The 15,668-nt window shown below is 37.1% G+C and overlaps 1 protein-coding gene across 2 annotated transcripts in view; it reads right to left on the bottom strand.

Moving 5' to 3' along the window:
• The window catches only part of ZNF608 (zinc finger protein 608), an 83,428-nt gene that overhangs the window by 64,499 nt on the left and 3,261 nt on the right, over positions 1–15,668 (bottom strand). The gene's annotated exons all lie outside the window — the stretch shown is intronic.

Raw genomic sequence — 15,668 nt, 5'->3', positions numbered from 1 at the left:
CTCAATAGACTTAAGTTGCAGTCACATATCCTTTAACAGCTGATGTAAATAGAAGTGAGGGTATCTAAGCTAGGTACTCATCACCAGCCCCACCACACCTATTCTGGAGATCACTGCCTTTCCCTTCACATTGTCTATGTACCCTCCCCTTTCACCACAGTCAAGGTGGACACTAGGTTGGAAAACACACTATTGTGGATCACCTGGACCTTTTCTTGAAGCAGTCTAGGGACTGTTCTACCTCATAGAAATACTCCTAAGTGATATGCATTCGTAGTATTCTGGGAAGATGCTGTTAGAACCCCACATGGGATTATAGCTCAAGTTTCATTTTCAGAAGCCTAACAAAACTGTTCCACTGATACCTGCAGGCTGAGGCATGCTCTGATTATCTGGCACTGGCATTTGTCCTGGCACTGCTCCATCTCCATCCATGCCACAGATACAGCTTCACTGCTTAGCCAGATGCAAAGACTTAGGTACAGCCAAGACCGTGCAGACATTCTTGCATGAGCACTATGCGAAACCTTTTGTGGGAGAACTGAGCAAAACCACAATTTTTTTTTTTGTCCAGAACTGAAGAAAACAAGATTTACTATAACCCACTTCCACAGAGGAAAAGCCAGACTGAAGAACTTCTGTAGTGCTGTAAGAGGCATTACTCTTGGATATACTGGTTCCTCTGAGTGCAGCCTAACTTAGATCAAACCAAAGGAAATATCTTTTCTTACTCTAAAGACATGTAATGATGCTTTGCTCTCACTCCAAACCAACAAATGCAGTAATTCAACTCTAAAGTGGGCTACAAGCTTGATTTTAAATAAAGCTGCAATTTAAAAGGAGAATAATTTGACCTCTAAGTAATATTTCCTCTCTCTCTGCTCATAGCCCGATCTGTTAGCTGAAGCTTTACAAATTTAGTAATGATTAAAATAAATTAGCCTAATTACTTGACAAACCTGGTACACTGACTTGAAGCTTCCATATCAACTGACCTTCTCTAAGACAAAACACTGAAAATACTGAGGGCACAGGAACGAACAACAGAAGCCTCACACTCCTCATCTGCAGAGCTGAGTTTTGTTCACAAAAGCAAACACAGTGACTTATTGTGCAACAATGGCAAGCCAAACAGGACAGAGAAAATTCTGCTCTGACCTCTACACTTAAACTTAGCAAAGGCTTGCTCCCTACGAAATATTGAAATCTGATAGTGCAAATTACACCACTCACTGCCTATTCAATTTTGAAAGTAATATTGTATTAGCATGGCTCTTCCGGAAAGAATTAAAAGTTGATAAACATAATTATAAGAAAGATGAGCTCTTATGACACCATAAATATTATTCAAAGCTATTGTTATCCTAATGAGCTAAAGTGCCAGAAGCTCCTTTTTACCAGCTCCTTGGCTTCCAGTATAAGAACAACAACGGAAAAATTAAAACGAATTTCTATCAAATTTCTCCAAATCCTAAGATTAAATTATTTCTTTGTCTAATTGTTGATTTATAATGCAAATTTCCTTTTGAATTTACTAAGACTCACATTCAGGGCAACATTGCTTAATCCTTGGTTTAATTAATAAACTTGTTTTACTCTGCCAAGGATACAAACAAGTTTATTAAGTCTATCAAGCACTTGGTAAGGTACTACTGATAAAGAAAAATATGGTCCTATTTCACTGCATTGATTACCCTGGAGTGAATTTGTCTACTGGTAGTTAAGCCTTGCATACATACTTACATACACATACACACACACGCGCGCGGGAAAGAGTACTTTTGTTTTGAAAATTTATGAAATTTCATTTGTTATCTCAATGTTATAATTTTTAACTTGTAGTCTGATTACCAACAGTGTATCTATTAGAAGCAATAATAATAAGGAAATTTTATACGTGCAAATAGATGCAAAAATTACTACCATTTTGCCCTAAATTTTCCTACAGAAAATTTCTTATTACAAACTGGTTTTATAGTCAGTCAATTATACAGGTTTTAAAGTACAGTGTGAACAAAATCACAGTACCATGCACATAATGTAAAGTTCTTTAACAGTCACTAAGAACACTGCTTTCAATCACTTCAAATATGTCAATGCTTATTTTACCAAACAGATATCAGATAACAGCCTGGTTTAATGTTCCCACAGACACAGTCATTTCAGAGCCTAGGGAGTATCCAAAGGGGCATAAACATACACAAATATGTTTATAATTAATATACTGCATATAAAAGACACAATTCTTACATAACCTCCACAGCAGCATTCTTCTTGCAGAGATGTCAATGCTCATGTTGCTGCTCATTTTAAAGCCATCGCCTTCTATGCCTAAAAATGGGATGGGTGAAGTGGCCTGCTGGTAGGGAACGCAGCAAGGAGCACTTTTCAGTGCTCTAGCTCTCATTCTTGGGATCAGGAAATGCAACAGAAACTAAATCTGAAACAAGAAACGCTATTAAGAATACTTTCCTGGAGGTTGCTACTTAGTAGACTCTAGTTTGAGGGAGAGAGATTCTGAATAGCACAACTACCGGCAACACACTCGGCATTTGTTTATACATAAGCAGAGTGCAACATTTTATATCCATCAGTGACTTTCAATCAAGCAATATGTAAAGAAACAAGGCACAGCATTGCCAAGCACTCAAAAAGGTCGCACCTGAAACTCATTAACTTTTTTCTTGTCCCCTCACAAAAATTAAGCAGTATAATTACATACTAAAAACTCTCCTGTTCTTATACTGGATTTCAAAGAACTGAAAAAAAAACAATTTATGCATCTTTTGATTTTTCTTTACACAAACTTTCCACTAGCCAAAGGAAAAAAAAATTGTCCATTTTATTCTAAGTTTTTATTATAAGTTAAGTCAAATTAAAAATGTATTTTACTACTAGAGATGACCAGACACAACTTACCAAACTTAGCTTATCTTCTCTTTTCCCCATGCAAATTACTACAGCCACTGAAGACAAAAAATGGAACAGTTGTTTTACAGAGGCCAAACACAATGTTCAGATGGTTCATAATCAGATCAAATCAAAGCCTCTTTCCACACAAATAATCATGACTTGTTTTCTCAGAAGGCTTTGCCAACCAAGATACCAACAACAAGAATATTCTGTAAAATAATGTGTTTTCTTTTCAATGACCTATGGACCTATTTCCTTATTTTAACTCTGTAAATTCATTTTCACAGCAGTGACAAAGAGAAGAAGTCATAGAAAATTCAACTCAGAAGGTAAGAATTTTGGAAGGCTATAAATTATGGAAAAAGTGAGTTTTAACTGAAGAAGCTTAAACAACATTTACTGCAGAGGTTACTCCATTTCTGCTATAATGCTTTCTTGGCTTTGATCTTTAAACCAATGACTCATGAAAATGATATCTTCAAATTTACAGGCCACCAGTAAGTGGGTCTTTAAAAAAATGTTGTACAACAATAAAGCAGGAAGCACAAGCACTTCTTAACCATTTGAACTGTCAACTAATTAATTATGATACTGAAACAAAAGCCTATTAAAAAAACTTTCTCTAAAAAAGGAGAGAGGAGAAAAAGCAAGTCAGAAAAAAGGGGGCTAGGCAGTTCTAGTGAGCAAACCAAATGGCATATTGGGGAGAGAGGTTCAAGAAAATGTATTATATTTGCTCAAATTAACAGAAGCATTTCTCCCCCACGCCATTCAAAAGGAAAACAAAATAGGGCAGCTCTCCTGCCACAGAGTGATGCCCCTTAGCTGGAAGCTGCTCCAGTTGTCAGGTTCCTGTCAGCACGGAAGTGCACCAACACTTCCCTTCTCCCACTCTTTTGTTCCTACTTAATATGTGTGGTTTGTTCAGCAGTCTTTGCTGTTAAACAATTCATTTTTTTCCTTGCCTCCTCTGCTTCAGGAGGAGGCAAAAATAGCAAGACTTAGGCACAAAATATAAAGCTCATTTCCTGTACCTTAGTGCCTCATTCTTTCACCTCCTTGTCCATAGGATTTAGCTACCAAATAGGTCTTAATCTGTAAACAAATGATTTGCTCTACAATTAAGCCATTCACTGCTTTTTTTTTTTTCCTCCCTCTCTTTCTTTGGCTGCTTGGCTGCTGTCCAATGTGGAGGCTCATAGGTTCTTCTATTATTTAGTGCTGGTTAAAAGGCAATAAGCTCATTCAGAGTTTATAAAACTATAAGCTATCAACAAAAGCATTTAATGCTTCTCTGAAGCACTGTGATTTTTTGCCTGAAAAATTAATAATGTGTGGTTGCATGCTTATATGTGTGTACATGCGGATGATGTGTGGGGGTGTTTTTTTATGCACTGGCCTGGTAATTCACTCAGCATGCCTTTAAAAAGTCAGTTATTGTAAACTACAAATACATATCTTTCACTCGAATTTTAATCGACTGTGTACTTTTTTTATCAGCAACAGACAATCACAGGAACTGTGATTCACCATGGCTACAAAGCTGAACCTCAAATACTTTGATGTTGTATGAGGAAAAAAAAAATGCCATGCTACTGTGGATTTTCACAATGTTTGCAAATATAGTTTCTTTATAGAATGATGTTTGGGAATCACAGGAGTCTGCCAGAGTAAGTGAAAGCTTCAGAGAAGGTAAGTAACATGTTAGCTTTTTCATTGCTGCAGTTTAAAGTCACTGACGACTCAAGAGAAAATAGCACGGAGATAATTTTCATTTACCTCTATTTTTAAGTTTTTGTTCTTTCTGGAAAATACATTCTCAGGTTAAAACCAGAACACAACGTGTATATGTTTGTCTTCATGGAGATGTTTCTATATACAACACAGGATTAGCAGGCTACTGCCTCAACGTGCGACAGTAAAGACAATTAAATATTTTTTTTTAAACATGTCTGTATGTTTTCAATACTTAATACGTTAAATAAGTAAAGTATTGTAAGTAGATAGATAAATTTACAGGTGTAAATCTCATTTAGAAATGACAGGTACTTAGCCATTTCAATTTCAGCAATATACTTCCAATGAAATTCTGCAAGCCTATTTAAAGTCTATTACGGCTGCTGACATCAATCTGCCAGGCTTTAGAGTGCTAATCTCTACTGAAGATTTTCACCTACAAGTTTAGCCACTGGTTTATTTGACTTAAATACTCAGTGTTTCTCTGTATAGGCAACTACAGACATAAGGCATTAGAGGTGGATGGGCAATGGGGCAGAATTGCACAGAGCACCTAATGCTACTATTGCCTGAATAAGGAATGAAGTTCCAACTCCCCTTAGATTCCAGTCCTCTCCTCAGGGTTTTAGTCCTGATTTCCACACTTTCCACTCAAAATCTCACTTCTTCCCCACTGAATATAACATATTCCTACTGTAGCTACTCATGGGAGAATGAACGCTACAGGAAAACCCTCTTAATTTAAGGTATCTTATTTTAAATGTACACCCATGCACTCATGAATATGGATGCATACACAAGCACAGGGCCATACAAAAGGACACACAAAAAGATTTTAATGAGCTGTACCTATTAACACGCACCAGAGATCAAATGAGGCTCTGTCCCCATCGTTCCCCCACCCAGCCAAATGACAACTTCACAACTTCTGAAGTTGCAGATAAGAGGTGGCAGCCAGACAGGTGTCAGGTATGCATGCTCATCCTGAAAAACTACTTAAAGGTTCCAAAAAAAATTGTGCTAACCCTGCAGAAAAGAAATGCCTCTTATCCTGAACTGACACAGCAGTCACATCCATATTTAAATGTTAATTATGTGTATTGTTAACTTGTTTAATTTATCGCAATACAATGTACCCTCAATGATTACCAACCAGTTGAAAAGGGTTTGTGAAAATGAAGCAGTAAGAGGCATTTGAAGCCTTTCAAGAAATATTTCACTTTGAGAAAAAAATATAGATCTTGGATGTAGTTTGAATGTAGTTGGCAAATTTTCCACCTAGAGTAAATCTGAAGGCTCAAAAATAAATATTCAAGAGCATTAATTTGTTTCTAGATGTGTGCGTGCAAGTAAAACAGCAGCCATAATGTGGAAATTTGAGTCACATTTTGCAACTAATTGGAAGCAGATTAGAATTCTGCCTCAGGGGAACATTGTCAAACTAGAAGCTGGAGCAAATGAAGAAAGAGGTGAAAGCATCGTGAAGAGCTGACAGATTTACAGTGCTCAAGGCAATAAACGGGTACTAGATGAAAATGAATGTGCTTCACTGTACTGCATGCAGTTTTCAGTCATATCTCAGCAATAAGAGCATACAGCCATGAAACAATTATTTTCAGAGAGATGATGAAGGAAAGAGCAAGAATGAACAAAACACTACTCAGGCGGCGTGCAAAAAAACCTATAAATCCTACAGTGGCTCAAGTTGTTACAAGAATAATATAATTGGTCATAGTAGGTACTGTTCTGCAACCTGGACTCATCTCAAGTAAGGGATTACAGAGACATAACACAAGGAACTACTTACTTGAGTTGAAAAAGGACAGTAAGCCCTTGCTCAGTGTGAGTAAGAGTCAAAGCATTAGGCTCTTAGGAAAAAGAAAACAAAAACCACACAGATTTTTACATTTTTAAAGCTAAGAAAAACACAGAACCCTGCAGACAGATAAATCAGAGGCAGAAGGGGAAAAGCCTTTTTAGGGGGTGATTAGGAAAAGGTTGGAGGAGATCATAAAATGAAAATAAAGTGCAGAGGCTAATGTACCAATGCTGTAATGGAAACAGCTGCTAGCTTTCTCCTTCAGTGCTTGGCATCCATTGCAGCGTCACAGGAAAGACTGTTAAAAGATCTGGACATGAAATGTAAACAAAACTATTAGCCAAAACTCAGTTGCTGTATTTATAAAACAGTAGCAGCTCTTTTTTCTTTACATGTATGTATATATATACACATATACATATACATATACATATATATATATATATATACACCTCCAGCATATATATGTGAATATTTATATTGATATATATGTACGCATGCATGTGTTTGCATAACCCTCTCCTCAAACAGCAACTAGTAACACTATTACATAATATTGCACCTTACTATTGGCTGAAGTGGACAAGAATATCAATGTATGCTTTCTGTAAAACTGGGTGTGGAACAACCACCTTCATTGTTCTCAAAATGCAGCAGTATTTTTCCTTCAAATTCCAGAACTCCAATGCAATACTGGAGTTCTGGAGCACATATAGTGCCTAACATTAAACCCAGAGCAAAAATTAAATTGTCAAAACTTTATGTCAAATATGTTCATTATATCCATAAATACTCCTGGAATATTGGATCCTTGTAGTCAGGACAAGATAGCTAAACAAATGCCTCGAAGATTACTAAATCAGATTTAAAACTCCTACCAGCAAAACAAAGTTGAATGAAGTTACGAGGTCCATTTCTAATTGTATTTGCTTCTAACTATTACCTTCTGTTGAATTGCTTCTAACTATTACCTTTTGTTGAAGAGATACAGATCTAGTTTCATTTCCCTCCTTCAAAAAGAAAGGATTGGCAAGAACATGAAACCCTGAAACATGCAAATACTGCCATTACTTCACTGCTACAAGCCTATAATAAAGCACAGATTTGATAGTCCTATCCGTGTAGTGCGGCGAACCACATTCAAATAAACAGTTCTCCATGAAGAATGAAAACCCAAAGACCAAACCCTTCCAATTCAAACATTATTGTTGCTTTTAACATAAGCCATCCACAGAAATCAGCCAAGGAGGTGACAGGAAATCCAAAAATAATTTGGTTTGGCCCTGCACACTATGAGAAAGGAGATTACAGTTTGCTTTTCACTCTTACTGGTTGAGGGAAGTGGTGAAAACGATGAAGGCTATGCTTACGTAACAAGCAACGATGGTACCCACAGTTCTATTTCTACCAGAGTTCAGCACAGCATCACTGAAATTCATCAATAAAGGTGGCACTTGAATAGCATGAACTTGTGTTGCAGGGGGGATGGGCTTAACAAAACCCCTGAATTAATTCAATGGATAATGCAAATGACTAAATGTGTGCAAAATCAAACTGTCTAGTGAACACAGTTAAAGAGGCCAGATGTGCCTCAAAATTTCCTGGGAAACACAACCTAAACTTGGCGCTTTCTTTTATCAGAATGAAGAAAGCAAGCTCTCAGAGTTTACCAAAGTGTGACCAATTGGAGCTTAGTCTTCTGTTGCTAATTGAAGCATGGAAAAAAAAAAAAGCCAGTTTCTGAAGGCAAACTACAAACATATACTTTTTATATTCCAGTGCCACATGATAAAAAACAGAATCAAGCTGACTGGTAGAAATTTGACTGGCAACCAAAGACCAACCTATTATTTCAAACTGTTATGGGAACGCAATAAAATTGCTACCAGGTTTCCTCATGTTACTCTTCAATAAAAAGAAGCCATCGGGGAAATAAGAGGAAAAGAAAACACATCAAAACCTCTAAAGTTTCTTTAAGTAAAAGTACAATTTTGTGGTGTTATGCCATCTGCTTCTTGGTTAACATGACAAGACAACTCAACAACTAGAATGCTAGTGTTTTGAAAACATCAAGTAACCACAATCAATAGATTTTAGTTTGCTCTTTTGACTGCAAAAACTGCATTCACATGCCACTACTGGCATATGCTTCGAACATCCTCATGAGGTTATTTCCCTTTCAGTATTATTTGGTGGAGTTTCTCTGGAGACAAACACCTCAAACTGTGTTTGTGTACAAATGTGAGATTTAGGCTAGGAAGAATCAGAAGCTGTGAGAAGATAAAGGAACCAAAAATTTGGTATTTTTTTCTGAAGATCAGCTGACGAAGACTTATCATAAAGGATATACAACTGAATGTAGTACAATTTCACTTCAAAATTAGTGAAACAAAGAGATTCACATTTAATTCCTAATAGGTATTACAGGCAGAAGCTAGAGAAGTTGATCCCTTCACCTTAAGATTTAGCAGTATTTGTCAACTGACCATACAAGCAAACATATTACAAATCTCTGTCACTAAATGCAACTTTCTCACTTGCAGTGTTGGCTTCAAATTTCAGAACAACACCACAGTAGCCCTAGAGCTGGAAAACCTATCTTTACAGACATGACTCCTACTTCATTGCATGCAACTTCCCCTGAACATTCAATTGAACTGTTTAATCAAGTAGTGTTACACATATATAAGCATATATATTATGGAACCATGCACGTACATGGGGTGGGTGTCAGAGCAAGCTACCCATTCCACTCCTTGATGTTTCTCTCAGCTTTTTCAAAAAAGGAAAAAAAAAAATTACAAAGAACCTGCTTGTCAGTCAAGTCGCTCTGAATAGTTTTACAACCTTTCATTCAAATGTAAAGGCTTTGTTCCAATTGCCAAGACCATTTTGTAAGAGTTAAAAGAGAAAGTGCAACAGAGGGTGCTTACTGAAATCCTACCGCACAACCAAAAGTCATTCTCTGACCTTCCTCTTTGTCCAAATGGCTACTCATTGCTTTCAGTAAATTGTCATATAAAATCAAGGATGTAATAATAATTTTTTTAAATCATGATTTAAAATCTCATTTAAGAAAATCCCTCAAATCATGTTATAACAAGTGGCAATTATATTTATTAAAATTATCACATTTCAAACATATTTTTAAGCAAATTAAAAAATGCTAGATTGTGTTACTGTTCACTCTGATGAAAGGCTGCACTGAAAAAAGCCGCACTGGGCAGAAATAGCGCTACAAAAACAGAAAAAGAAAGAGGTTTATGAAACAGAATATATATATATAATTTTTTTCTCTCTCTCTCTCTCTCTATATATATATAAAATATATATATAATGTATTAATTAAATATCTTATATATATGTATATATATAAATATAACTTTTTTTATTTTTTAGAAAGGTATTTACTTTCTGCAATTATGACATCATCAGAAATTTTCATGAAAGACTGCTTTGCCATCTTTCACCCAATAGGAAATCTTATATACAGACCACTTTTTTAAAAAAATATCCATGTATATTCTGTGATTGTTAAGAGAGGAAAAGAACTCCTTGATATGTAGGCACACCAAAACAAACATTAGTATTTAGCAAAAAAATATGGCCAGCCCTTCAACTGAACCCAATCCACAGATTCACATGTGCCTATATGAGGATTGGGGCAAGATGTATTTCTGGTGTAAAAAATGAAGGGCACTTAAGAAGTCAGACAATCCTCAGCCATTCAGGGAATTATGAATTAGAGCATCACACAAGGTACGATGTTAAGAATACTATAAAAACAAGAACCTGGTCGTTGGATCATTTGTACAAAGTATCTTAGCTCAGACCACAGCAGACAGGTTACATTCAGCAATTCCAACTGCATACCATGCAACAAATCTGGAACAGGCCACTCACAAAGTGAATTCTGTATTTGAGAAATACGGACCATGTGGCAGTAGCACAAAACGGCCTGAACTGCTGCAGAAGAAATCCAACCTTTTTCAAGCGTGGGTGACAGAAATCCAAAATATAAGTATATCCTTGTCCAAGATGGAAGTAAAGGTGAAGGATAGCTGGAATGTTAGTACTTCTGCAACGATACTCCTGATGAAGCTTGAGAAACATGCTCAATAACACACGTATCAGTAAGAGTGTAAGACTTGAAGAAAAACAGGGTTTTTTATTCTTTTAGAAATGCAAATAGCATGGATAACACAGGGCACATAAAGGGGAACCTGCATTCAACGTGCAAAGGATATGTCCATTTAACAGAAAGCAGACCCCAGGCCCTCGCACTAGTTCAGTGCTATGGAGATAACCCATTTTTTATCCGGTGGAGAAAAAAAGGCACTAGTTTGAGCACGCAAAAAACCCTTCAGATTTCAGATTTGTGATTTACGTTGTTGTCGATAAAATAGCTTTCCAATTATGAAGGAATGCATTCTGTGTTAATGATCACAACCAGGGGTCCAAGCTTTACTCTTTTGTCAGAACCACAGCAGATCCTCCCCGCAGCTTCACCATTAACATGTCTGTTTCCTGTCAGACCACTCAGAGATAATGTCATTTATCTCAGGGCGGCACAAGACCAGTCATTAGCTTCAGTAAAAGATCTCAAACAAAGGCCGGATGGCGTTTTATCCAGGGCTCATAGGCTGCAGCCAAGAATCTCATTGCCTAACAGTTTAGAACAACTTATCTTTAAAAGAGTGATTTTCTCCCTATCAAGAATTCTAGAACACTTCTCTGAAGAGCAGCAAAGTCTGCATGGAAAATTTTAGTCAATGGTTTTATCATATGCAATTAGGTGCCTGATAAGAGCTTGCTAAAGTTATCCTTTGAGAGGCTGGGGTGGGTTTTTTTGGTTGTTGTTGTTGGGAGGTTGTGGTTTTTTTTTTTTTTCCTCCTTCATTTTACTTCGTAAGGAAAGACAGAGTAAATCAGGTTCTACCTCAATAGCAAGACCTTTGAAGAACTGACCCTTATTGTGTTTGCCTGCAGGAGGTGATTCACTATTATAAATTCTTCAATGACTGAGCTTCTGGAAACCTCTTTAAATGAAAGTGGAACTGGTTAACTGTATGTATGAACATGTGTTTTCACAGTCTCTCCCATATTATTGCATTTCAGAAAGCTTCTATAAAGTGCCAGGTGAACTTTTTAAAATAATGATAATAATAATTAAAAAAAGAAAGAGAGTCAGAAAAATACAAGCAAATCTCAGCTTTTCAATTCTTGGGCTTATGCTGAAAACCAGAAACAGATGGTACTTTCCATGTTACTTGAATCTGGTTATTGAACACCTCTATGGTTACGGGAGATTTTGCTTAGCACTTTTAACATACATTTCATTTATTGGACTATAAAATGCTACTTTGGAAAAACAAGTCTTTATATAGCTATAATTAAAACAGTCTTGCGGGAAAGCCCTTTAACATGGAGAACACGGTTAACCTCATGACATCTGGACAATCAATCCTTTCCTCTTTACTGGGTATTTATGAAGTTATTAAAATTGTAAAATTACTAATGCCCAAAGTGAAATATTTTTCCTGTAGTTCCGAATATGGCCATCAGCTCCCCTGCTTTGTTTGATAGATGCTCCAGACCAGCCTCCATTGTGCTACACTAACTCTTGCTTTGCACAGGAATTCAATAGAAGATCTGGTCATACATATTGGCAGAGGTCAGCAGGTTCACACGGAAAGCTTTCCTCGGCCAAAGGGCAACACCTCTTCACCCAGCTCAAAAAGCACCGTCACACTACTAGACAGCACTACAGAACTTTAAGAACCTTGAGCTGTGCTTATTGTTAGACACCCATACTTATCAATGTTTTTAACAGCTAAATCCCTTATGTAGCTTTCAAAACAGTTTGCTGTCAAACAACAATAGACTTTGTTCTTTAATTACAGCAAGTGACCTCCCTGCCCTTTTATTTCACAGTGAATAAACTACACACAAGGCCAGCAAGAAAAGTACATGAAGAGCATATCTCCATAACATCATTAATCAAAGCATGTACTTAAATGATTTACATCAATAGGTAAAATTCACCCAGAGATTCCTGATGGCATACAAAACACTATCAAATCCTAACGCTAAAACACAACAAGGAAAGTGAAGATAAAATAAATAATACTAGCCAACATGCTAATTTGCTAAAGACAACTTTCAAATGTGAAATGCAGTCCTAATGAGAAGCACTAAGCTAAAAAAAAGACAAAAATTCCATTCTGGAGTATCACTAGACTGATACATTTAGAACTGTAACTAAACCTTTCTGATTACAGCTTTGTATCTTCTGCATTAATTCCATGTAAACATACTGTTTTTCACATACCAAATGAAGTTTTCCTGTATCTCAGAGTAAATTATGACTGAATTAATTCCAAAATCTCCTCACAATGCATACAAAGCAAATTTTGTAGCTATTCTGAACAATTTTCAATGTAACAGCTGTTAAAAAACAAAAAAATGTTAGCTGGAACAGATGAAGAGCTCATGCTGACAAACAGTCAGCAACTGTGCTAAAAACAGTATGGATAAGAAATGGAAAATGGAGACAGGTTTTAACACCAAAAATCTTAGGAGTGGTTAGCCTACCTGTCAAAGCTACTTATTCAGACATGTCACTGTTGGCTTAGCCACAAAATGGACTGCACAAATATAGCTCAAACATTTTAGAATTACAGCACACTTTGACTTTATCCACATATTAGGGGAGTGGCGACTTTTACAACATACTTGTGGTTTCTGCATAAAAGAGCCAGCAGAACACAGTCATTGATTTAATTAGGCTTCCTAAGATCCAATTTATCATGTTTTACATGACTTTCTGCAGCAAGGAAACATAATAAATAGACTAAAAATAGAATGAAGCATGCTGTGAAAGCTAAACAGTGACTACAACTCCTGGAAATCTGCTCCAAGCTTTCCACAAATAGTAAACAAATGCAGTATTATATTCCACACCACATATAAAAACATGAAGAGTTTTAATCAGCAGTCATGAACTCATCTGATTCTAAAAGGAAACTTCCAAATTCATGAGGCATGTCTTGCACAACAGTAAGATAACTGAACATTGATTTCAACATGCAGGCTGCAAATTATGTATTTATCTACAGATACGAGTTGCTTCGTGCAAGTATGGCATATATGTTCTAGCATATAAACAGTCAAAGCAATAACACTTCAACCATCTAAAGCCTTTAAAAAATTCTTTCCAATGATGATTAATCATTTGGGGGGGAAAAAAAAGAAAAAAAAAAGCAGAACAACAAACATAAAAGACTCGAATGTTGCTAATGTTGCCACTGGCTGGAATTGAAAAGTATCAACCATTATCAGCAACAAGCTACATATTATTATTATTATTATTATTATTATTATTATTATTATTATTATTACTACTACTACTACTACTACTATTTAAAGGGAATATTCTTGGCTAAGAAAAACGCTAAGGGACTTTACTTGAGATAGCAAGCAAGCACACCATTGTGCCAGACAATGGCCAAGGCTGCACGACTGGGGTGTGCAGAGCCTGTATTGAAGTCGGTGTGTGCCAACAGCAGCGGCTGTCGCTGGAAATACAAGCTCCAGACCTCCTCCTGGAGCGACATCTACAACACGCAGAGTGTGCCACTGACGCTGAACTCCTCCATACGTGTTTGCTCTGAATTTGCATGCCATCCATTTACATAGCACATAAGATTACTCGCACGTATATAGATTCTTCATACAATTTCCTGTGTGACTAGAGAGTTGAAAGAACACAAAAACGGGAGAAACCACACCACCCTCTAATCTCCGTTGCCATGGCAGCAGCCTTTGAGATACTGAAATGTTCAGATTGCCAGCTAAACAAAATTGTTGAATGTGAACATTTGGCTGAGAGATTAAAAGGCTAAGGGGGTTGCAAAAGGGCAGTACCTCCCACATTCCAGGCAGCCACTGAATCCAATCAAATGGCTCTGACTCTTTAACCACAGCCATTGTGAAGACCGGATTAGGGCAATTTATCTAGATAGTTAAAACAGATTAGAGAACTGCAATTTGAAGACTATTGGCAACAGAAGTAAATGCCTACTGTACTAAGATAATAAAGAGACCATGAGATTTTTGGACACCTTTCTGCCGCGAACAGCACTTTTCATAAATCAAAATGCAAACATATACACATGAATTACATAGCAATCTGGTTTTCTCATCTGCATTTAGACAAGGTCATAAGGCTCATTCAAATTCATCCATAGATATGCTATCTTAAAAGCAATAATATGCATACAATATAAAATTTAATTTGTTCCTTGCCTTGAACAAATCCCTTGGAATTATCTTCCAATACTAACAAATATCTGCTATCACAAACACCCAAATCTAATCCTCCAGTCGACTTCGTATTACAAAAACTTCATGACTGAAATACAAAAAGCTACTAGTCAGTCATAAGAAGACATAACTTCCCGCTCCCTGAAACCTTGAGCCCTCCCAGATGCTTGCAGACCATACAGTTAACGCCTTCCCGAAAGTCTCCCCATTGCAATGTTCACTTGGGGAAGTTGTAAAAGCAGGTAATTTAGGACAAACAGCTGACAATACAGTCACAATACTAACACCCTGAGATTGTTCATCTGGAGGGTGTTGGTTTGCTTTATTTTTTAAGCAGAGCAGGTTCCCTTTGTTTAACAACCTGTAGAATTTACCATACTTGTAATCCTGGGCCAACACTCGCCCTCTGGCCCCCCAGAAAATGGCTTCTGCCCTACGGACAGGACAGAACTCCCACCAACACCAGAACATCCTTGAACCAGCAGTTGACAAAGACAACATTGTCTCACTCCACCTTTCACAAATAATAGAGTAGCAGCCATCTATTCATACAAAAAGCATCCAAAATAGAAAGGAATAAAACCACACCCTCCCATCTGATTTCTTTCACACCATTTCAACCTCTCAACAAACAAGCACTTCAAATCCAAGAGCCAGCATGGCTCAGAGAGGAAAACTCCTCCAGACAGGAGACAAACTCCACTCTGTTCCAAAAGCTGTTTTGCACACACAATCCTCAGCACAAGGTGCATTTCCCTCCTCCCAGCATCCTCCTTCCAGGAAGACAAGAGGCGCTGCCTGTCTCCTGGCTCCTTCCTCCCAGTCACCACACCAGCTTCTGGGGCCTCTGGGCTGCAGTGCCACGGAAGCCCCC

Source organism: Melozone crissalis, unplaced genomic scaffold (genome assembly GCF_028551555.1).
Source record: "Melozone crissalis strain CALT ecotype California unplaced genomic scaffold, PUWL_Pcris_2 ptg000005l_1, whole genome shotgun sequence".
NCBI lineage: Eukaryota > Metazoa > Chordata > Aves > Passeriformes > Passerellidae > Melozone > Melozone crissalis.
Note: the sequence above shows the minus strand (reverse complement) of the source record. Positions and strands in the feature narration are given on the sequence as shown.